Below are 24,510 nucleotides of genomic sequence, written 5' to 3'. Positions count from 1 at the left end.
AATATTATCAATGAAACATAAAAAAAAACTTTTTTTTCATTTGACATAAAATTTAAATTAACAAAATATATATACTTCATGTGAAAAGTTGAAGTAACTTTTAAGAAAAAAAAAGTTGGTGCTATTAATGAGATAATGAAAGACAAAAAATATCTTATTTGTATCCGCAATTTTATTCAGTTCAGCAATCAAGCAACTCTTAATTCAGACTGAAGCAATCAATCAACCCATTAAATGAACTAGCGGAGCTTCTGGAACAACGTGGTGCACAACTTAAGGAGTCACTATCCTAGGGTACAATCATAAAATTAATTTTTGTTATAGGGAAACAAAGTTTAAACTAAAACTAAACTCAGCTGCGCGACAGCCCATAGAGGGTCAAGACCTACTGTGCCCATCTCAATTTTCTTGACCTTGGGCTCTGAGGTGCAGGAGCAGATGTTCCGGCAGGTGGTCGGCCGAACACGGAACCTCCAGTGTTTAGTTCCCAAGCATGCTTAGTATAGCTCGTTCACCAGGAGTTGGCACTTGGCTCCGCCTTCATCACGTGGTATGCGACGATACTATTTCGCTATTTTTGGGAGAAGGTTGTGAGCAATCCTGAACAATGTTGCTATTTGGCGATCGTTTGGCAAAAATATTTATTTCGCAAACTTTATGTGCATTTTTTTAACAATGAATATTTCATAAATTTGATGATATTTTACACTATTTTTTATGATATTTCTTTCTTGTGAGTGAATAGTTTGTCCTTTATGAGACATTTCGCTGGGAGAACAACAGTTTTTAAATTTAAACTATATTTAATTAGCTAGTGTAACAAAAGGTATATTAGCAGATGATAAAGCAAAGTAAGTGACTGAAAAAGAATTCACTTTCTGTGTTTGGCGCAAATTAAGGGTTGTCTCAATTTCAACAACGGAGATGTTTCTCTTCTAACTCCCGCGCTGAAATGAACTCTGCGTCCGAGGAGGTGGAGCCAAGTCTCAACTCCTGGTGAACGAACTATACTTATTTATCGACCCACTGAAGGGATGAAAGGCTGAGTCAACCTTGCCCGGCCCGAACCAGGAGGGACCTGTGGCACGACAGCGCTACCGCTCAGCCACCGGGCGTGAAACAAAGTTTGATTATTACTAAAAATACGTATTCGCGATCGCAACACTCGAATACGCCATCTGGGGAGAGACCGGTTTCATGCCTTTAGCCCTTCTCCCTTCCCTCTCCTCCTCTTTTCAGTTGTATAGGAATGTACTACGATAATTTCCCTTTTCTTAATATTTTTCCTTTTTATTTAATAAAAATATTTTTTAAAATTTCTATGATACTTTTCTTTAGAACTATGTTTAATGCAGTTTTCAGTTCCATATAGTTTTTCAAGTTAAAGGATTTTAATCTATGTGAAAATCTAGAGAGAAACTAACGTACTTCCTTCCTCTATGACTTTCCACACGCTAATGGGGAAAGCATGTGAAGTGTTGCCATAGGAAAAGAGTTCTGCTCTACGCCACCTGCAGCCCATTTCGATCGCCAATTGGTGTAAGGAGTAAAATTGAAATTACAAAGTGAAAGGAAAAAAAGGGACTTTGAAAGTTAATTATAATTTTTAACACTCGTCATCCGATATTCAAGAATTAAAACTGAAACTTTTTGACAACACTAACTAATCTCTTCTTTTTTTTTATTAAAGGAACAACTTCTATTTGTTTTGAAAAGCAAAAGTTAATACTTCTAGCAAGCGCTTTGACATCAGCACATAAAGTCTGAGCGAGCAATATATTAAGAAAATTTTAATCTGTAACAATATTTTTCAGCAATAGAATTTCGTATTTTTGATATTGCCCTTGAATTTCCTGACTTCGAAAAATTTTGGAACTGTCGAAATAAACGAGATTCAAATCGGTGCTTCTGTTTTCGAGTTATTAGAGAACATCTATACAGACGGACATACGCTTTTTTTATTAGAGAGAGGATTGTTTTTCTTTTTTTAATTATTATAAAATTTATTTTTTTATTTCTGTTATTTTTTATGTACCATAAACTATTTTGTTCTTTTGAAATTGGATAAAAAGTAAGAATTATGTGTAAGTACAACCAAAGATTGTATAAGTGCGAAGATGGGAAACTCCTAACAAAATGTGGCACAATGCCTGCGCTTCGTGTACGGCGGAGAAGTTTGTGTCCAGGAGCGCAGCGCATGCGCAATATCATCCTTAGTTTTGGAAGGAGAGTTTGGAGTATTATTTTCAATGCTATGGTAGTAATTTTTAACTAAAAAATAGGGATGTGGTATTTTTCGTAATATTTTTTTTTTTTTAAATGTAGTATTTTTATGTCGTTTTTTCCCCCTCAATTTTCATATCTTAAATCAATGCTACTCATGTTTTGAAGTAAAAAACAATTTTGTAAATAATCCAACTGCTCGTTTACCTGTCACTGTATCTAGTGATGATTTTGAAAAATAGAAGTTCGTTTATACTGGAAGATTATAATATGAATTGTTTTTTATGCACTTGAATGAAATAGATTTTACGTTCTTTTTCTATATAGGATAAACAAAATATATAATATATTTTTTTTCATTTAAGTTCAATTTTCTATAAATTTGAAATAAATCATTTATGATATAACAGATACCAATAATAATAACCTTTAAAAAATATTTTAAAAAAATCAATTTCTTTCGATTGTATTTTTGCCAAAATTTAAAAATTAAAATAAATTATGTATAAAAAATAAAAAAAAGAATCATTTGAAATTTTTTTATTAAATATGAAAATAATTGAATTAGATACAAATAAATTTATATAGACAGAAAAATACAACATTTAGTGAGACTATAAAAAATAGTAATAAATATTTAGTAATTATTCATGCAAATTAAAAATTATTTTTATTAATTATAAAAATAATTGAATTTGCTTCAAAGTAATTTAAATAATAGACAAAAAATACAACATAATTGTTTGTTTTTTACATTTTTTTAAATCATAAAAAGAAAGACGTATACAATAATTTATGAAAATTGAATTATAACTAAGGTTGTATCCAGAGAATAAGAAAAGGAACGGAAAAAAAAGAAATTAAATGTAACAATGGGACATAATATATATATACTAGGAGGCTTCGCCCCCTACTCGCTGGCGCTCGCCAACCCCCGGAACTGCGTTCGCAGTTCATTTCGGATTGCTTCGCAATCCAATGCTCGCTCATTGGATACGTTCTTAACGTCTAGCTTTTGTATACTTTTTGGAATACTGAAGTTCCAAAAAGTTTTCACTGTAGAAAATTCCAAACCTGTACATTTCAATATTATCTGGGCATTTGGCGATACAACACTTATAGAATTGAAGGATTTGTTACGTCAAGCGATCAGGTATCATAATTTTGATCTAGTTGCGCTTCTATGTCATTTTGATTTATGTTGCTTAGTTAACTTTCAAAAAATTCTATGGCTGGTAACAGGATTTTTATTTTTTAAATTGTTTATTTTTATTTCTTTCAGAATTCGTTATTTTTTTAGCGAAATGTTTTTTAACCTAACAGAATTCTTTGCCAACTGTTCTCTGTATATATTAAGAAAATAAAGTAATTATTTAAGTGTTGTGAAAAGAATCTTATTTAGTTGTACAAAGTACTTCTTTAAAAATAAAAACTGTTGCCACCGGCGGAAAAGAAATACAGCCAAAATTTGGGAGCCACGTAAGAGAATTATATATAATAGATGTTATCGGCAAAGTTTGGAATCCGGCATTCTATAGAATGCCTAGGCATTGTATATAATGCCTTTGGCTAGCCGGCAATGTATGAAATGATTTATAATTCACACATTTCCTAGGCATTCTATAGAATGCCAAATGAGAAACCGGCGAAGTATAAAATACATCTCCAATTCGTTAAAATGTCATTTAAAAATGACACATTCTAAACGTCATTCAAGCCTGCCATGTTGCAACAGGTAGGTTAATTTCTTATTTTTTATACGAAAATTTTGTTACCCTTAATAAGAAAGTCATAAATTATGTTTTGCACAACTTCTTATTGTTCTTTACTAGTTTTGAATAAATGTTTTTAATGGCACTGTCAGTATTTTTTCAGAATATCATTTTTATTTTTGAGAAATGTATGTTACTGTGAATGACCGAAATCTGGAGAATGTCGACTTTAACCGATGAATGTCAACAATCACATAGTCGCTTTAGTGAATGTCCGAAATATTTATTACATCCGATTTGATATTAATTTATTCGTGGGCATTCATTCGATATTTTAATACTTACTGATGATAGATTAGAGGAAACATCAGTGTTTGGAGTATCACGCAAATATATACCGGGCAATGGCACTTGACCTTAAAAAAACATCAGTGTGGGATATACCGGGCAAATGTATACCGGGCAGTGGCACTTAACTAGACCTAGTATATATTTCGGACATTTACCAAAGGTCTAGTCATACTAATAATTCAATAAATGTTAATTTTTTTGAAAATAAAAGTCAAAAATAAAATAATACAAATAAAATTAAATTTTTTATTAATTATGAATTTTGAATTATTAGTATAAAATAATTACTTTGTGCAAATCCAGTTTCTGGCCAACTTAAAGTTATATAGACAAATCGACAGCAGTTCTGTGATGACACAGAATAAAATTTATCCCATTATTCTCAATTTAGGCATTGTTTTCGTATTTTTTAATCTGGCAAACTACACCTTTGTGCAAATTAATTGAAACAAACTTTTTTTTCGTGTTTTTTAAAGAAGATGTTTTGGGATTGTTTCGGTTACAATGGGGTTGGACCTTTGCAGCCTATTGACGGTATGATGCGTTCTGAGCAGTACATTACTATTCTGGGTAAAAAAGTTGTTCCAGAGTTGAAGAAACGATACCCTGATGGAGCAGGGATTTTTCAACAGGATTTAGCTCCTTGCCATACATCCAAAATTGTCAAGAAATTCATGTCTGAGAATCAAATTGAGACATTGGAATGGCCAGGGAACTCTCCGGATATCAACCCAATTGAGAATCTCAGGGCCATATGCAAGAATCGCCTATTAAATATGGACTGTGCAACTATGGAGAAGCTAATCACGGCGTTAATTCATGTGTGGTACAAGGACACAAATATTATAAATGACTGTAAAAAATTAGTAGAATCCATGCCGAATCGTGTCCAAATGTTAATAAGGTGTCGTGGAGATCATATTATGTACTAAAAATTTTTGAGTTTGTATAAATTTAAATAAAATAGCATTTTCTCTTAGTTTTCTGAATTTATTGAGTTTGTTTCAATTAATTTGCACAAGGGTGTAGTTACGAAAATATTTTAAAATCATTTTTCAAGTTGTCTATAACTAAAAGGACGTTTAATTTCGGTATTCAGTTTTTATGTTACATTTTGTGATTTAATCTGCGTTCTTCTTGAATTTTTATTTTATTTTGCATTTTTTTGCTTCATATTTTTTATTTTCTTTTTTTTCCCTCCTCCTTCTTTTATTTTATATAAATAATTTTTTTGGCCATATTAATACAATATTAGCAAGCAATCTTATTTGTGAATATAATTGTGTAAGTTGATAACAAGGTTATATATATTTTTAAATTAGTTTTGGCTTTTTAATTTCTTTTCTGTTATAATAAATTTTTCTTTGTATTCTTGTATCTTGTTAAAAAAATTAATGCAAATATTTAAGTACAATTACATAAATATTGAGTGTGTTTTAACAAAAACTTGCTACACTTTAAATAGAATTATGAACCTCACTTATACACAGTTCTTTAACAACAGTCGAGTATTATTTAATACTAGGAGGCTTCGCCCCCTGCTCGCTGGTGCTCACCAACCCCCGGAACTGCTTTCGCATTTCATTTTGGATTGCTTCGCAATCCAATGCTCGCTTTGCTCGCTCATTGGATACGTTCTTAACGTCTAGTTTTTGTATACTTTTTTGAAAACTGAAGTTCCGAAAACTTTTCACTGTAGAAAATTCTAAACCTGTACATTCCAATATTAATTTGAAATTGCAAACAGTTCACATATTTTTCTTAATCACACTATTCTAAATTTCAGTTGTTGAGGAAAGTAACTGTTGTAAGTTTTGTTTTAAAGTCTTTCCCAACAGAGGGCTAAAGCCATGTGTTGTAAAACAATATGAAATAGTAGTCTGCCTTTGAACGCCGGATGTAAAGCATCGGCTTTGATGAAGATAATTTTGTATTTTTAATTCTCTGAAGGGCGCCACCTTAATAATATGGAATTTGTAAAATAAATGTATATATTATTGATTGTTGACGAAGCCCATCATTTTGTGTTTTCATCAGTGTTCAGAAGCAGAACAACTATAAGTTTTTTATTTTATCACAAAAAAATAAAATGTATAAAAAACAGAGAAAAGAGTAAGAAAATGAGTATAGTCATAGAGAAAGTTAAAATTATAATATAGTATTTGTCAGTTAAAATAAAACTTTTTGTTTAAGTCATTGCTAACAATTCAAATTTCTCCGAAGCAATTCTGAAGTATAAATTAAGGTAGTATTGTTAAGTTGAAACACAATATTTTTAGTTTTGATGTCAACAATACAATTCAATTTTTCACATGTTTCCACTGTTAAGTTCAATGTCAACAATTCAAATTTTTCTGAGGCAACTCTTAACCTCTAAATATTATTTTTTTTATGTACACATTTCTAAATGTCAGTATTCAACCACAAAACAACTTAAAGTCCTCAAATTTAGCATGAAGCTGTAAAATGTAATGAAAGAGGGTCATAGCAATAATGAAAGTAGAAGTAAAGTTAGTACTGTAAAATTAAAGCAATATTTTTAATCAATGAGCCAAGTTCTTCAAGAAGCAGTTGTTGAAGTAGGTTGTTTATTTGAAACTTTTTATAGAATTTCTTTAAGAACACAATTGTTAATTTGGGCATTTGGCGATACAACACTTTTAGAATTGAAGGATTTGTTACGTCAAGCGCTCAGGTATCATAATTTTGATCTAGTTGCGCTTCTGTCATTAACTTTCAAAAAATTCTATGGCTGGCAACAGCATTTTTATTTTTTAAGTTGTTTATTTTTATTTCTTTTAGAATTCATTATTTTTTTAGCGAAATGTTTTTTAACCTAACAGAATTCTTTGCCGACTGTTTTCTCTATGAATGAAGAAAATAAAGTAAATATTTAACTGTTGTGAAAAGAATCTTATTTAGTTGTACAAAGTACTTCAGCCAAAATTTAGGAGCCACGTAAGACAATTATATATAGTAGATCAGAAACACATCATTAAAAGGCAGAATGCTTTGGTGTTTTCAAAACAAAGCAAACGTTGCCACCGTCGGAAAAGAAATACAGCCAAAATTTGGGAGCCACGTAAGAGAATTATATATAATAGATATTGCATTGTAAGTTAAAACTATATTTATATTTTTTTCAAATGACTTTGTTTGGTATTGCTAATTAACTTTTGACATTCACTGCTTTTTCGGAAATGTTGCATCTAGCACTCCTACGCGAAAATTTGAATCTTATTCTGAAGGTAAATTTTTGAAGACATTATTGATATGCTTTTCGCTGTTTGAGGTTTATCGAAAAAAGCTTATGTACTTTTTTGTATATCTTTTAGGGAGCAATAAACGCTTTCACCTTTCGCCAAAGTCTTCTAAAATAGCTTCGCCTGGTGACACAAAAGACACAGAAAATAAAGGCCTTGATCAGCAAACTTTACTTCTGCCACAAAAGGTTGTCATCATTACAAATTGGGAGAAATAATATAAGTATGTTGAAGGAATTGAAGAACTTGGTGACACCTGTACTTTATAACTTCATTTCATCCCAAATAAAGTTTTCGAGTGCGTCTGCTCATGGCCGCCGGTACAACATACAAGATAAGAATCTGGCGTTGCAGTTGTACTTGGCGAGTCCGAAGGCGTATTCTGCATTAAGCCGACATTTTTATCTACCTTCGAAAAGAACTCTTAAAAATAATTTAAATGGAATAAGCCTACAACCTGGTTTCATTGAACCTGTTTTCAATGCCCTAAAATGCTGGTTGGACAAAAAATAAATAAACCCAATAGACTTTGCACTATTTCTTTGGATGAAAGGAAGATAGATTCTGCGTTATTTTATCATGAACAATCTGATACAATAATTGGCTGTGAGAATTATGGAGACATAAATTCTCAGAAAATAGCAACACACGCTCTCACTTTTATGGTGAGAGGGTTGAGGAAACAGGTTGTTGGAGTATTTTTCTCTGCCAACACAACACCTTCTGCAATTCTGAAAGAACTTTTGCATGTGGCAGTTGAAAAGTTATTTAACTGTGGTTTTTTGCCAGTAGCAACTGTGTGTGACCAAGGGTCAAATAACACCAATATTGCGATTGAACTACTTAAAGTCACTGAAAACAAACCTTTCTTTCTATTCAATGACAAGAAAATCTACGTCCTATTTTATCCTCCTCATTTTCATTTATTAAAATGTTTGAGGAATAATTTTTTTAAATTGATGCGAAATTTGATCAATTTAAAACAGCTTCGTGGTTGCACGTAGTTTCTTTGTGGAAATTTGATTCAGAGAGAATCCAGCGAGTTGTTAAGAAACTGACTAGACAGCATGTGTACCTCTCTGGTCTGAGCCGAATGAGATTGAAGCTTGCAGCGCATGCATTATCTAGGTCTGTAGCTGCAGGGTTGTGCTATCTTACAGCATTTGATTATCTACCTTCTTCTGCAAAACTTTACTGCAGATTTTTGCTCAAAGGTAGATAATATGTTTGATAGTATAAACTCCAAAGTGCTTAGGCACAAAACTAAACCTTTGCTTTCAGCAGCAAGGAAAGATTCTCCTCACCTTTAAGAATAGAAGGATTCTCCTCACCTTCAAGAATGGAGGGATTCTCCTCATCTTCAAGTATGGAAGGATTCTCCTCACCTTCAAGAATGGAGGGATTCTCCTCACCTTCAAGCATGGAAGGATACTCTCCAGTTTATCAAACCTATTTACTTTGAGACTAATGGCAAAGCCATTAAATTTCCTAGTCTTAATAGTTGGAAAATAACTTTGTCAGCATTCATTGACATAATTCTGGAGCTCTTAAAGGAAGTTGATTTTGTCCTAATGAATAGATTTAACCAAGATTGCCTTGAAAATTTCTTTTCTCAGGTAAGTTTACTAATCTTTTTTTTATAAATTATTAAATGTTTATAAATCTAGAAAAAAAGTTATGTAATTTTTTTTTTTGACTTTGCATTTGTATTGCATAAAAAGTTTGGATTGTAATAATTTTTATATGTTAATTTAGCATTTTTTAACCCTTTTATTTTTAAGAATAATATTTACAGAAAGGTTTCAACGTCGCCTTATAATTTTCTTCAAAACGAACGGAAGTTTTTCTAATATCTGTTATATTTACATTTATCATTTACTTGCCTAGAATTTTTTTTATTAAAAAAAAATCATTCGCTACTTTAAACTTATTTCTTTAAAAACGGGCTTTTTTAATGGATTGCAGTTTAAAAAAGAAAGATAACATTTTGTTTAATATAAATGTAAAAATTTATTATACTTTAGAAATAAAATACATTTATTGCTGTTTAAATATGTGCTTTTGAATATTTTTTATAGGTACGTCGAAAGAGAGGATCTAGTGACGACCCGAATCCGATGGATTTCCTGTGTCGAGTGCGCTTTCTGCTGGCAGAAGAAATTTTCAGTGTTTGCGACAAAGCGAATTGTGAGTCAGATGGCGATAAAAACCTTTTCCCGGTGCAAGTCTTACCAGATGAATTAAATGCAAGTTTAGTAATTGATGAAAGTTACGACAGAAGTTTTGCCCAAACCGAGGACAATGAGAATGAAATTTCCCCGTTTGACGCAAATAGTGCAGCATATGTTGCTGGCTATCTGGCTAAAAAAGCTTAGGAAAAATTTAATTATGCTGAATGCAAAAAAATGCTGGTGCAAGACTCAAAATCAGATGTGCATAATATTTTTATTACCTTCAAAGAATATCAAAATGTGAATGAAGGGTTAGTTTATCCCACCAAAAATTTAACAATGATAATATGCGATTTCGGAAATATATTTTCCAAAATATTTAGTGAAACTACTCACGAAAAAGGCTTAAAAAGCAGAATTATTGCTCGATTGAGTTTAGGTGATCCGAAAACTATTACTTGTGCTGCCCATGATGAAACGTTTAATTACATTGCACATTTATACACTAAATTAATGATCTATAACAAGGTTAAATTTTTGACTAAAGACATTAAAAATATTCAAAAAAGCAAGAAAAAGTTGAAAAAATTAGAGTAAAATTTTCTTATTTTCAATTCATTTTTTAAAGCATCGATTTTTATTTTATTTCATTTATTAGTAACTGAGAGAAATTTTTTTCAGTGAAATAAAGTAACTTTTTTTTTATTTATATAAGAAAATAAGTTTTTAATAGATTAAATTGATATACATAGTTAATTTGTTAAAAGAATATATTAATTTACGCATTTTAATTATCTACATATAGTTTTTTTTTAATTTTCGCTACTAGGTTTCGTTAATATATTTTGTATGATTTTGACTACAGTATTGTTTTGTGAAAAGAATTTTCACAGAAAAATATTCTTTGAAGCAAATTTTTTCATGCAATTTTTTTAGAACAAATTTAGTTGTATAAAAAAGGTAGGCTGCATATGAAGTAAACCATATGAAAAAAAAAATTTTTATGCTAATCTAAATTTTTGTTCCATTATTATTTGCATCACTTATGAAGTTGTATAGAATTTGTATGATCTAGAACATCGCCCCCCTCTTGGGATTGGTTGACACATATCACCCCTTTCTCTTTTTGCTCAAAAAACCAAACAGAACTAAATCCTGTCTCTACTAAATATGTTGACGGGAACGAGATAAAAAGCGGCTCAGTTTGTTTCCACAATTGTGGATAAGTGTCCATAAGCTTTACCCAATCTAACTTGTAACCGTATTTTTTAAAGACGACTTTAGCCTCACAGTCATACTTCAAGTCTTAAATATCAGTCTACAAAGAGGAAGTGAGCTTATCCACAACTTCAAAAGAGAAAGGATCGAAAATCCAATCCGGAATTTCTAATTTCATTAAATCTTTAAATCTTGATTCCATAACTGATCAAGGTGATCAGTAAAAATTAAGATTTTATTTTCGAGAATCTCGATATCTGCCATTGAACACTTTTTAAGAGTTGGAAATTGCATTAGCTCTTTGCGACCAATGTTTGACTTGTAGATATCAAACTTGGCGATGAATGAAGATAAGCCTTGATAATATTTATTTTATTTCCTTGAAGTTTTACGTTGATTTCCTTCATTTTTTCAAGACTATGAGTGAGGTACGCAGTTTCCAACTAGCGTTGCTTCAAACTCTCACTTAAACCAGGATCAGTGGTGTCGAGAAACTCAGTAACCGAATCCAGCAATTCGAGGAAACGGCTCAGTTTCCTTTTGAAAGCCATCTCACAGCTGTATGTAGGAGTAGAAATTCGAAATCTTCATCATTTTCATGGCAAAGTTCTCGGAACAAATGGTTATTAGGAGAATTAGCCTTTATTTTATTGATGCCAGAAGTAACCAATTTTTCGCAGCCAAAAGTTGACGATGAATGACATAATGAATGGTGAGATAACTTCCGGTACTTTTTTTTAAAGTGACCCAGAAATCCAGTATGACAACCAGACGTGGTTGGAGCACCATCTGTTGCACAAGCACTTACATTTGTGAGGGGAATTTCTTTTACCTCAAAATAATCTTTGACCAATTTAAAAATCGACGATCCTTTTGTATCTGTGTTCAAAGTTCTTGTAAACAACATTTCCTCGTTAATCTCCTTACTCTCATTTATGAATCTCACGTAAGCTAAAACAGCTTTGTTATCTATCACAGTTGATTCATCAATCTGCAACGCAAATTTGCTTTCTTTCAGAAATTTGATGAGTTTTGATTCAACGTCGGCGGCCATCTCATCAATACGCCTGGAAACAGTATTATTGCTCAGAGGAACAGAGCGACTTATCAGACTTCCGCCTGCGATACCAAAAGATATGACGAAAACGATCCTGCACTTGAATTTTTTTTTTAATTTTTAACTATCATAATTCTTTGTCTACACCAGAACCATAGGTTTCATATATATTTTCAATTTCAATCTCAAATAGCTTTCATTATTAATATTATTAGCAATTTTTATCTTTTGAGTACTCGTCGCCCCCCTAAGGATTATCGCCCCCTTGAGAAGCTCTATCGCCCCCTGGTTGGGAACCACTGATCTAGAATATAGTGCAGTGCAAATTTTTAAAGAAAAAGAAACCTCAAGGAATACAATATTTAAAAAAAAAAACTTTTTAAGCCTATGCATCAACAAAAGCTAGTTGTACAAAAAAATTGTATGTAAAATAAATTATGACATTCTTTTTAATGATAAACTAAGGTTATTTTTTTCTCTTTAGTTTCCATAACTTTTTGTTAGCTTTTAATTTTTGCCGCTTTGAGGATTTAGTGTGTTTTAAATGTCTAGTAATGTTTTAGGAAGAATGAATTTTTGAAAAAAAAAATTCAAAAAATTAAACAGTTGATTTATAAGAAAATTTTTGTGAAAAAAATTATTGTACAATAAAATTATGCAGTATAAAAAGTAAATCAAGCGAAATGTCGAAATTTTTCTCGATAACACATTTTTTTTCAAATTTTTATTACTGTGTGATCAGGAATTTTGAAATACTAGATCATTATCCATGATATTAAAAATGAAATTGTAGTATTTATTTATTTTTTAAATTGCATTTGCTTATTACATCCGTAAATTTTAGTGTCATAAATTAGTTGTATAAAAAAGTTATTTAAAATAATGTGCTCTATTATTGGGTGGACATTCATCCCAAATTGTTTACTGTGTGATCAGGAATTTTGAAATACTAGATCATTATCTATGATATTGAAAATGAAATTGTAGTATTTATTTGTTTTTTAAATTGCATTTGCTTATTACAACCGTAAATTTTAGTGTCAGAAATTTGTTGTACAAAAGAGTTATTTAAAATAAGATGCTCTATTATTGGGTGGACATTCATCCCAAATTGTTCTATTACTGTGTGATCAGGAATTTTGAAATACTAGATCATTATCTATGATATTGAAAATGAAATTGCAGTATTTATTTTATTTATTGCTTTTGTATAAATTACATTTGCTTAAAAAAGTGAGAGATTTTTTTTTTTTTTTGAAAAATATAGTACATGGAAAATATATTGATTTTCGTTCCTTGAGTTTGAAATTCTTAAGTAAAATTAAGTTCTTTTTCTGTTTATTTATTATTAATTTCTAGTGAAAAAAGTTGAAGAATTAAACAGAAGATTTTTAAACAGATTTTAGTATCAAAAATTTTGTTGAACAGAAAAGTTATGCTTTTATAAAGTAAATCATGAAAAATGTAGAATTTTTTTCTCTTCAACACATTTTTCAAATGCTCAAGTTTTTTATTTAGAATAAGATGCTCTATTATCTGGCGGATTTTCATCGCAAATTGTTTTATTGCACTGTGATCAGGAATTTTGAAACATTAGACTACTATAATATTAAGAAAAATTGCAATCTTTAATTTTTTGCAAAAATAGTACGTGGAAATTAGATTGTTATTCATTCTTTGAGTTTACAATTCTTTAGTAAAATTTATTTATGGTATAAAATGTATGTAATTTTATTTGTGTGATTTCTATTTTATTGAAAAATATATTATTAAAATGTATAGCGAAAAAGAATTTTTTAAGATAAGAGTTTAATAAAGATAAAACAAATTCTGCAACAAGTGTCTTGTTTATTTTTTTAAAACTCTAAATATATATATAATTAAATATTTTTTTATATAAAGCGCAGTTTTTATTTATATACACACATAGAAAAAATAACAAATCGAAGAAGTTTTTTTATTCAAGAGGGAATGGATTTTATTCAATTTTTTAAAGTTTTAATGAATGTTTGTTTTTTTAATAAAAATTACTTTTTTAAATAAATATTTACTACTTTAAAATAAATTATAATCCTGCTAAATTCGTGAACTGAAGAAAATTAAAAAGCAAAATCGATTCCGATTATAATTAATGGAGAAAATATGAGTGGGTGAAAGTCAAATGATCTGCCCCCTTCTTCAATCGCTCTTGACGGTAGCTTTCCTGCATTACATATTCAGCGCCCAAGTTGAGGGGAAAGATCGTTACGATTCAGCACAGGGATGGCGCACCAATGGCACGCGTGCCATTTATGTCACCCGACACAATATTTCGGGCACGCCACCGATCACATTTGTTATTACACAAATGGTATTACACTATGAAGCATATGTAACAATTAAATTAAAATTCACAAAAAGCACACAAAATAATAAACAATTATTAATAAAAAATTATCAATTAATGAATTAATGCTAAAAAAAAGCAATTAATAACCATAAAAAAACAAGCTAACAATAAATAAATAGCAAAAAAATTAACAGTACTGCTTAAACTAACATCTTACAACTTAATATACGTTATTTGTCATCTAATCTGCAACAACAGAAGTCACACTGATGTTACTTTAAGTTGAATTACGCGTATAACTGAGACATTGCAAAATGTTTTTTTTTTCAATGTAAATAAAGAGTTTTGAGTTGATAGTATTTAGTATTATTATTTTCCCAATAATCACGAAGTCAAAATTATTTGACGGCTCGTCTATGACCTCATCAAACAATTTTTTAGAAAAAATGGCACGTTGGTGTATAAAGGTTCGCCACCCCTGGTATAGGAAGTTTCCCTTCTTTACGCGAAGCGTATAAGTTCATTGGTACAACTTCTTCAAATTGCTGTAGTGATATGTAACTTTAAATACCAATACTATTCATCATGGATCCACATAAGAAAAAACCTGCCAACTTAACAGTGATTTAACTTCTTTGAAATACAGTTCGAATACTGAAAAACCCATTTCTTTTATTTTAAGACCTTAAAATAAAATATAAAAGAATTAAAATTCATTTTTAAAAAATTACAGGAATTTTTTCATTTCAAATAAGCAGTTAGAAGTTTTCTTTTATGTTGAAACTAAGCAATATCATTGTAGAACTATTTCAATAAATTAAAGCTCATATGAGCCAGAATATATATGTATTCCCATAATAACTGTGATCGAAACTGTATTCATATTAACCATTGAGGTGATAAATACATATTTTTTTTCATTCGAAAATAGTTGCAAACGTTATTTGTTTTTAATTATTAAAAAAAAAATACTGGCAAAAGATAAATGCATACGCTAGAGCAAATATTTTGAATATTTGAAATATTTTAAATGAAAATCGTAAGCAGTTATCAGATGTCTTAATTCTAAAACAAACAAAAATCATGTTATATCTTGAATCTGCAACATAATGGGGCTGTTCAAATATTAGCATGTTTCGGCAATTTTGAACTCCCCTCTCCTCTTTCAACAAAAAAAAAGCAAATCACAAACAAAAAAGTAGCTACAATTAACTTATTTTAAGGATTAAATTTAAATAAAAGATATATTTTTACATATTAAAAATTTTACATTTTGAATTATTTCATAAAAGTTTGACAAAAATATTTTTAGGAATCTTTTTATGTTTACCTGCGGTCACAAAACTCTACATTTAAATAAGAAATATAATTTTTCTTATTACAAAATTTTCATTTCGATTCATTTTATAAAATTTTGAGAAAGATATTTTTAGGAATCTTTTTGTGTTTACCTGCGGTCACAAAACTCTACATTTAAATAAGAAATATAATTTTTCTTATTACAAAATTTTCATTTTGATTCATTTCATAAAATTTTGAGAAAGATATTTTTAGGAATCTTTTTGTGTTTACCTGCGGTCACAAAACTCTACATTGAAATAAGAAATATAATTTTACATATTACAAAATTTTCATTTCGATTCATTTTATAAAATTTTGAGAAAGATATTTTTAGGAATCTTTTTGTGTTTACCTGCGGTCACAAAACTCTACATTTAAATAAGAAATATAATTTTTCTTATTACAAAATTTTCATTTTGATTCATTTCATAAAATTTTGAGAAAGATATTTTTAGGAATCTTTTTGTGTTTACCTGCGGTCACAAAACTCTACATTGAAATAAGAAATATAATTTTACATATTACAAAATTTTCATTTCGATTCATTTTATAAAATTTTGAGAAAGATATTTTTAGGAATCTTTTTGTGTTTACCTGCGGTCACAAAACTCTACATTTAAATAAGAAATATAATTTTTCTTATTACAAAATTTTCATTTTGATTCATTTCATAAAATTTTGAGAAAGATATTTTTAGGAATCTTTTTGTGTTTACCTGCGGTCACAAAACTCTACATTGAAATAAGAAATATAATTTTACATATTACAAAATTTTCATTTCGATTCATTTTATAAAATTTTGAGAAAGATATTTTTAGGAATCTTTTTGTGTTTACCTGCGGTCACAAAACTCTACATTTAAATAAGAAATATAATTTTTCTTATTACAAAATTTTCATTTTGATTCATTTCATAAAATTTTGAGAAAGATATTTTTAGGAATCTTTTTGTGTTTACCTGCGGTCACAAAACTCTACATTGAAATAAGAAATATAATTTTACATATTACAAAATTTTCATTTCGATTCATTTTATAAAATTTTGAGAAAGATATTTTTAGGAATCTTTTTGTGTTTACCTGCGGTCACAAAACTCTACATTTAAATAAGAAATATAATTTTTCTTATTACAAAATTTTCATTTTGATTCATTTCATAAAATTTTGAGAAAGATATTTTTAGGAATCTTTTTGTGTTTACCTGCGGTCACAAAACTCTACATTGAAATAAGAAATATAATTTTACATATTACAAAATTTTCATTTCGATTCATTTTATAAAATTTTGAGAAAGATATTTTTAGGAATCTTTTGTGTTTACCTGAGGTCACAAAACTCTTGATTTTAGAAACTCTCCAAAAATGTTTGTTTTTCAATTTTTTCTTTCCTGGAATTGAACTAAAATTGCAAATTCGCTAACATACATTCAATTGTCCAAGTCAAATCTCTATCCTTGATCAGGAAACTTCTCACAAGCTGCTACAATAATTCTCATAATTCTCACTTTGCCTAAAAGCGTCCAGCATTAAATACCAATGCTTAGGGATTCTATAGCATGCATATTCCATAGTTAGGTATTTCATACTTCGCAGGTAAAATTTACAATTTATGGATTGTTATCAGTAAAGTAAATTTTTAATTAGTTATGCAGCAGTTCTACTTGCTTCCTTAATTGTTCAGAATGTGTTTCCAATTATAGATAAAGTGGGCTTTGGCATAATTACAATCTTGATGTTCCATAGATTGTGATATAAAACTATTCATGGATATTATTTTATATTAACTTGTAAGTAACTGTATATATTAAATGTTGTGATGTCTCCAATTTACTTCGTTTTTATTTATCCGAAATCGCATATGGTAGGAAGACAGAACACCTTCCCTTACAGAGCAACGAGTAGTAAAAACAAATGAAAAACATGTTCTACAAAAAGTAAAACCTTAAAAAAGTAAAACGCAAACTCAACTCTGTGAATGTTTACATGCATATTTAGTCTTATTAAATTTGAAAGAATTTGCATTTTGTTTGTCATTAAATCACTCCGCCAAACGTTTATAAGTCTTTTTTTTTCTTTCTTGCTTTTATTTTAAGAATGCCGGGGCTTTGCCAAAGAAAAAAAAAACTCAATCATATGGGCCTCCAGCCGATAAAAATCGGGAACCGCTGTACTAAGTATAGATAAAATATCACACAATTCATGTATTTTTCTTTTTTAAAGCTCAGTCTTCTTTTAAATTGAGTATTAGCAGTAAAAAACAGTCCTAAAAGTAAAGAACTGGAAAACAATTGCTGGGAGAAGGGCAGAATGGGAAAAGCTTCTGAGGAAGGCCCAGGCCCACAAAGGGCTGTCGTGCCAATGCTGATGATGATTAGCATAACAGAATGGTCCAGCAAAAGTTAAAAATATTATTACTAACTTGATGAGAATTTTTGATTAATATATTAAAAAGAACTTTTCTAAAAACCTAAAAATATAGGAATTTAAAAAAAAATTTAAAAATAGTACATTTTTTTCAGTACTATAATTTTTAACTAAAGTTATCAGATTAAAGCTCGCAATTAAAAAAATAACATAAAAATATGTTTAAAAAATTAGATATACGAATACAGTAGTTTTAAAAAATATGTTACTTAATATGGAGTTCAAAAATATGATCTGAACATATTTTAGAAAAAATTACTTTTAAATAACTTTTTTTAAATATAAAGCATCAGTAGCTTTATTCCTAATATTGACCATATCAAAAGATGTTTTTATTAAAGGACAATTATCACAAGAAAGGCAATATTTTGAACTTGGCGGTAAATATTCAGATATGCTTATGGTTGAAATTGTGAGGCCATAACTTCAATGAACCACAACAGGCTTTAGCATTAATGCTTTACTTTTTCTTATAAAATATTTAATGTTTTGATTTTAATTTTATTTCATTAAACTAGTGGGCTTCGCTCCCTGCTCGCTAACTCTCGCCAACCCCCAAAAATTGCTACGAAATTTTATATGGTTTGCTTCGCTCGCTTCTACCTTAAGTACATTGCAAATGCACAAAATTCTAAGAATTCAAAACAATCATTCAAATCCATATAAAAACTTTTTTTTTTAAAAATTACATCTTTTTAGTAAATACTAAGTCATTAAAATAAATTTGAATTCAAATAAATGACATGTAATTCGTTAAACCTATTAGAAATGTGCTATAGTATAATTCATAACATAAATCAAAAATCGTCAAATAAATTCGTAATATATAAATTCGTGAAAAAAAGCGCTTTCGACAAAATACTAAAATAGAGATCTATCGACAAAGACTACTCACTTCTGCCTAGCTTAATAGTATGAGATTGCCGCAGCTGATGCTCTCTGGTTATTTCAGTTTCCGTTTTTAAAAGGGCTATATGTTGAGCCACCTCAGCTAGATTTGGCATGTGACATTTTTAGCGGCAATCATTGGTCGATTCGCCGTGTAAGAGAAATAGTAACGTAAACAAAACAAACATTGCCACCGGCGGAAAAGAAATGCAGCCAAAATTTGGGAGCCACGTAAGAGAATTATCTAGATTTATACTTCAAATATGGTACATTTAGGTAAGATCCAATTTAAAGCTCTACTGCTAACATAAGAAACCAGATATCATTAATTTCATCTAACTACAAAGAATAAAATGGGCTTGCCATGCCATCAGATCATGAATAAAATTCAGGACATTTAAAAAAAAAAAAAAAAAAAAAATCTAAACATTATTTAGAGCCGTAAACAATTACTCCAATAGTTTAAAAGAGTAAATGGAAATCAAAAAAGAGCATTATTTAATCTACTTAGGAATAATGAAGGCTAATTTTATTATAATAAAATATACCACTTTAAATTTCAGAATTGTTTTGTTTAGAAAGTTTTCTGTATAACTTTATAAATAAAGTTAAGAGCAGCTCATAATAAATTGAGGTTTAGACTAGAAAATCTATTTCAAATTTGGATGGGAGAAAAAATTAGTGGTATACTTACTAAGTTTAATACTTAATGTTGCTAGAAATGACGTCAAGTTACACGATTAAGTTTTACTCAACAAGCTACTTTACTCTGTTGCAAACTAAGAAAAAACCATTGTCCCAATGGAGAGAGCCTGTTTGCACCATAGAGCACTATCTCAACTCTATGGTTTATACTTAAGTGCACGCCAAATCGATGCCAAGCTCCCAGCTCGATCGTATATCAGTTTTTCAACTTATTGAACAACCTATTAACAAGTGATAAGAAATAATAAAAATATCTAAAAATCGTCATCTGTTCGTGTTTAAAGAAGATGATATACTGTTTCACGCAGACGTTTTTCTTCTACAACGAAACAAAAGTAAAAATTCTTTATCTCGAGGTGATTTTTCAAGGGCATGCCAGCATAAGATGCGCTGTGTTACAGGTCCCATCAAATCCTACTGTAACGTCATATCCTGGTTTCGTTTTCAACTACGTATGATCTCCTTATCTACCAAAATACGTCACCAAGTTATAAGATTACTGTAAAACTACAAAACTATAACTTTTTTTAAAATAATTCTATAATTTATATGGTAAAAGGTAGCACAAATTAAACTTTCGTCTGACGTGTTTAACTTTTAAAAGCATATTTGTGCTAATTGAAAACGAAATAAAACGTAATTATATGCAGACACTGATGATTACTTAAATCCTAAGCGGTGTATGGGAGAAGTTACTATTCACTTTTTTGAGCATTATATTTTTTTCTTCAAATTTTAATTTCATCGCTTTGAAAATTTCGTTAAGTCACGTAAGACTGAGTTTGGCGAGTTTATGGCGCCACGTGAATTTTGGTCACTTAAGTTATTTTCAATTAACTTTAGTATGAGCGCATGTATTGATCCAAATGCTTAAAGTTATAAAATATTTTTTTGACTTCAAAAGTTCTTGTTCAACAATCGGCATAAGTGCAAATTATATTAATGATTAACATCTACAGTTATTTATGATTGTAATTAAAAATAATTTCTTGCAATTAATTACTACACTTCAAGCAATTAATACATTTTTAGAACCCTTATCAGATGAAGGCAAGTGCTAAGTTTAAGGATCTCAAATTAATATTTAGGATTAGAAAAAAAATTACAACGATATCTTAATCATGCAAATCATTATAAAATAAGGTGGAACATAAAACCTGTTTGATTTCCTAGGAGTAGAATAGAAACACTTCGTCAATCAATAAAATTGGTTTTAGTGCTTTGCACAGATTGTATTTCCTTATCGGAGATTTGATTGCATTGTTTAATTACCGATTACTAGAAATATCTTCCAGTAACTACACTATTATCGAAACTATTGTACGCCATCTTCCTAATTGGTTTCGCAACATATTTAAATAAGGTTTTTTTTCCTCAGCTTAAATAATTGTTTTCGAAAACCAATTACATTTGCAAACAAAATCAGCTAATATTCAGTCAGAAGAAAATTTGTTTAGTAAAATTTAACATATACACTAAAATTTTTGGTATATATATAACTATATCCCAACCTTTTAACATATTAATATGCATATTCTTAATTTTTTTAAAAGTAGTGGTGGTCAAAAAGATTATAAATTAAGTTTATTAATGCAAGGAATATATAAAAAGCATACACATACCTGCCAACTTTTAATCCCTTCCATTATCATTTTTTCCAGTGGTATTAAAATGGAATTAAAACTTCAATTTTAAGCAAACAAATACGTTGTGTTTGAGAAAACTTAAGTTGACAACCGTGATAGAAACGCATATTAATATATGTGCTTAATTTTTGTAAGAATTGTGGCGATCAAAATCATTTAAAAATTAAGTTTATAAAAGAGAAAATAGTATATAATTACTACCTCTTTAAATATGAAAATAAAATCTTCCGGAAAATCCGGAAGAGTTGTCAGGTATGCATATACTTTACAACCACTTTAAATATAGAATTAAAATTTTACACCAAATGCGTAAAATTTAGCAGGTACGCATATATATATAGTATATATATATATATAAAATAATTAATCCATACACACGGTAACACAGACATTTTTTAAAAAAAGTCAGTGTAATTAGCTTCACAAAATATCAGACAAACTTAAAAAATTTAATAACATTAATTTAATTGTGTAAAGAGCGAAAATATTGTAGAAATTTATAGTAAACACGTGTAAAACATGGTAAAATATATAGTATTACAAGGAATTACCGTTATGTCTTTACTCGGTCAGGTCCAAATAATCTACTTGAATAAACAGTTTGTTGCTAACGTCACTTTGCTAACTGCATTGAAATGTGGCGTATTACGTTGTGATAACGACTGGTATTGTGGAAGTGAAGTTAAAATGAGACGGTTGTTGACATAGAAACGTCTGCAAATTCAGTCAAAAGATAAACAAGGAACTCAAAGTTTTTTTTTTATATAAGCATACAATTATATCGTTTCGAATCATCTTGATAAATTGGCGGCAAAAATTGCTTGACGATTCTTTACTTTTCTCTTTAATTTTGCTTTTTAGTACAACAATTAGGGGAGAGTCGGGTAGCCCCGCCCACCTAAGGAGTTTTGCTTATATTTCTGTATAATATTGAGTAATAATCAATATTTTTGTATTTTTCTATTGTTTTACCATCTAGTTAAATAATGCAAAAAGAATAAACCAAAAAAAGAATAGTTTAACTTAAAAAAATAGAAATTTTAAAAAACATGTTTTTTAGCTCCTTTCAAGATGGGTAGCCCCGCCCAGTTACAAAAATTGGGTTTTTTGGCTATTTTTTCAGGTGTAAATGAGAATGACCAATGTATCGACAATAGATAAACCTCGTTTATCATTTTTGTCACAAAATTATTTTATTTATTACATATTTATATACTTTTAGTGAATTCTATCATTTAATAACAACAAATGTCATACTTTTTATCATTATTAATGTATATTAATATATTATAATATTAATATATATTTATATTAAATATTTAACGAAAATAATTTAATTTAAGTAACAATAATTAATAACAATAGTTGTTTTTCTATATAAACTTATTTGGTTGATCTCTTCTTATAAACTTAATATAAAATACTTTTTATAAACTTACAAATTCACTTTGTATTTTAATTGCATTCAAATGCTTCTGTAGATTGATTCGTTCACAAATAAGTAAGCAAATAGCTTATCATAATATTTATGATTTCTTGATATTAAATTTAATTAGGATATATCAATTACATTTTAAAAATATTTAATTTGCATTTTTAAATATATAAATTTTTGCATTTTTAAATAGATTAATTTATGTTTCATATAATATTAAAACATATTGGTAATTGATATATCCAAATTATATTTAATATCAAGAAATCATAAATATTATGATAAGCTATTTGCTTACTTATTTATTTTCACTCATTTGTTAACGAATCAATCTACAGAAGCATTTGAATGAAATCAAAATACAAAGTGAATTTGTAATTTTATAAGAAGTATTTTATATTATGTTTATAAGAAGAGATCAACCAAATAAGTTTATATTGAAAAACAACTATTGTTATTAATTATTGTTACTTAAATTAAATTATTTTCATTAAATATTTAATATAAATATATATTAATATTATAATATATTAATATACATTAATAATGATAAAAGGTATGACATTTGTTGTTATTAAATGATAGAATTCACTAAAAGTATATAAATATGTAATAAATAAGATAATTTTGTGATAAAAATGATAAATAAGGTTTATCTATTGTCAATACATTGGTCACACCTGAAAAAATAGCCAAAAAACACAATTTTTGTAACTGGGCGGGGCTACCCGAAATCCAATTTTTTTGTAAATTTGTAATTACTAGAACAATTTTTTACATACAAGCTTCTTTCTTTGTGCAAATTAAACTTAAGACTACATACTTTAATGCTGTATGTATAAAAAAAATTATTTTTTTAGTATTAAAATGAAGTTTAATCGAAACATTCAATCAATTTTTCTTAATTTCATGACTTCTGTATTCAACATATTTCAAAACTATTGCTTACCATGTTACCAGCTGCATAAATACTTGAAACTTTGAAAATAATCTTTTTTTAATATAACAATTAATGTCCGATGGCCCTTTGACTTGAAAAAATATTCTATACACAGGAAATTGACTGTGGGCGGTGCTACCCGACTCTCCCCTATTTCATTTTTTCATTCCCTATTTCATTACTGTAATACATTCCTGTCTATATTTCCTGATTTTCCCGAAGATTTTATTTTCATATTTAAAGTGGTAGCAATACTCAGTTTATTCCAATTAACTTTTTGAATTATAATGATAATTATAAATCAGTTTGACCACCACTACATATAAATAATTACAATAAATATATGAAAGCATAATGAGCCTTGCGCAAGCAAATTTCAACGGGATCTGAAAATCCATTCTCGGAAAAAATGAAACTTGGCAGGTATGCTGTAATGTATTCTGTATATCCAAGTATTAGATTAAATTTCTCAAAAATAATTTATTTAAAAAAACATTTTATAAAAACATTTTCATCCATAACTCTATATTAGAGGATCTCCATCGAACTTACTCACTTCAAAACTAAAACATCACTGACTGACTAACTACACATGCGCAGTTCGTTTTTGTTCTAGTTGTGGTTAGGGTGATATCACAGTCTCCTCCCTTCCCAGGAACTTTTTCAGATACAAAATGAAAATTTTAAACCTCTACAATGTTACATTAATATATATATATATATATATATATATATATATATATATATATATATATATATATGATGGCAACAACCCCGATATATTGGTGAATTATTCGTCAACATAACAAG

At 28.8% G+C, this 24,510-nt stretch overlaps 1 protein-coding gene across 2 annotated transcripts in view; it reads right to left on the bottom strand.

Moving 5' to 3' along the window:
- LOC107447582 (uncharacterized) overlaps nucleotides 1-22,049 on the bottom strand; it is a 28,062-nt gene extending 6,013 nt beyond the window's left edge. The window contains exon 1 of one of the 2 annotated variants that reach the window (XM_043054309.3): nucleotides 21,877-22,049. The gene's annotated coding sequence lies outside the window, so the exon portion shown is untranslated. Of the gene's footprint in view, nucleotides 1-19,668; nucleotides 20,329-21,876 lie in introns of those variants that run through there. The other variant, XM_043054308.3, reaches the window with a different exon arrangement.
- Nucleotides 22,050-24,510: the final 2,461 nt, after the last annotated feature.

This window comes from Parasteatoda tepidariorum, chromosome 9 (genome assembly GCF_982258835.1).
Source record: "Parasteatoda tepidariorum strain Cologne lab strain chromosome 9, Ptep-v5.0, whole genome shotgun sequence".
Taxonomy (NCBI): Eukaryota; Metazoa; Arthropoda; class Arachnida; order Araneae; family Theridiidae; genus Parasteatoda; species Parasteatoda tepidariorum.
The sequence above is the reverse complement of the archived record's forward strand: the minus strand, read 5'-3'. Positions and strand labels throughout refer to the sequence as shown.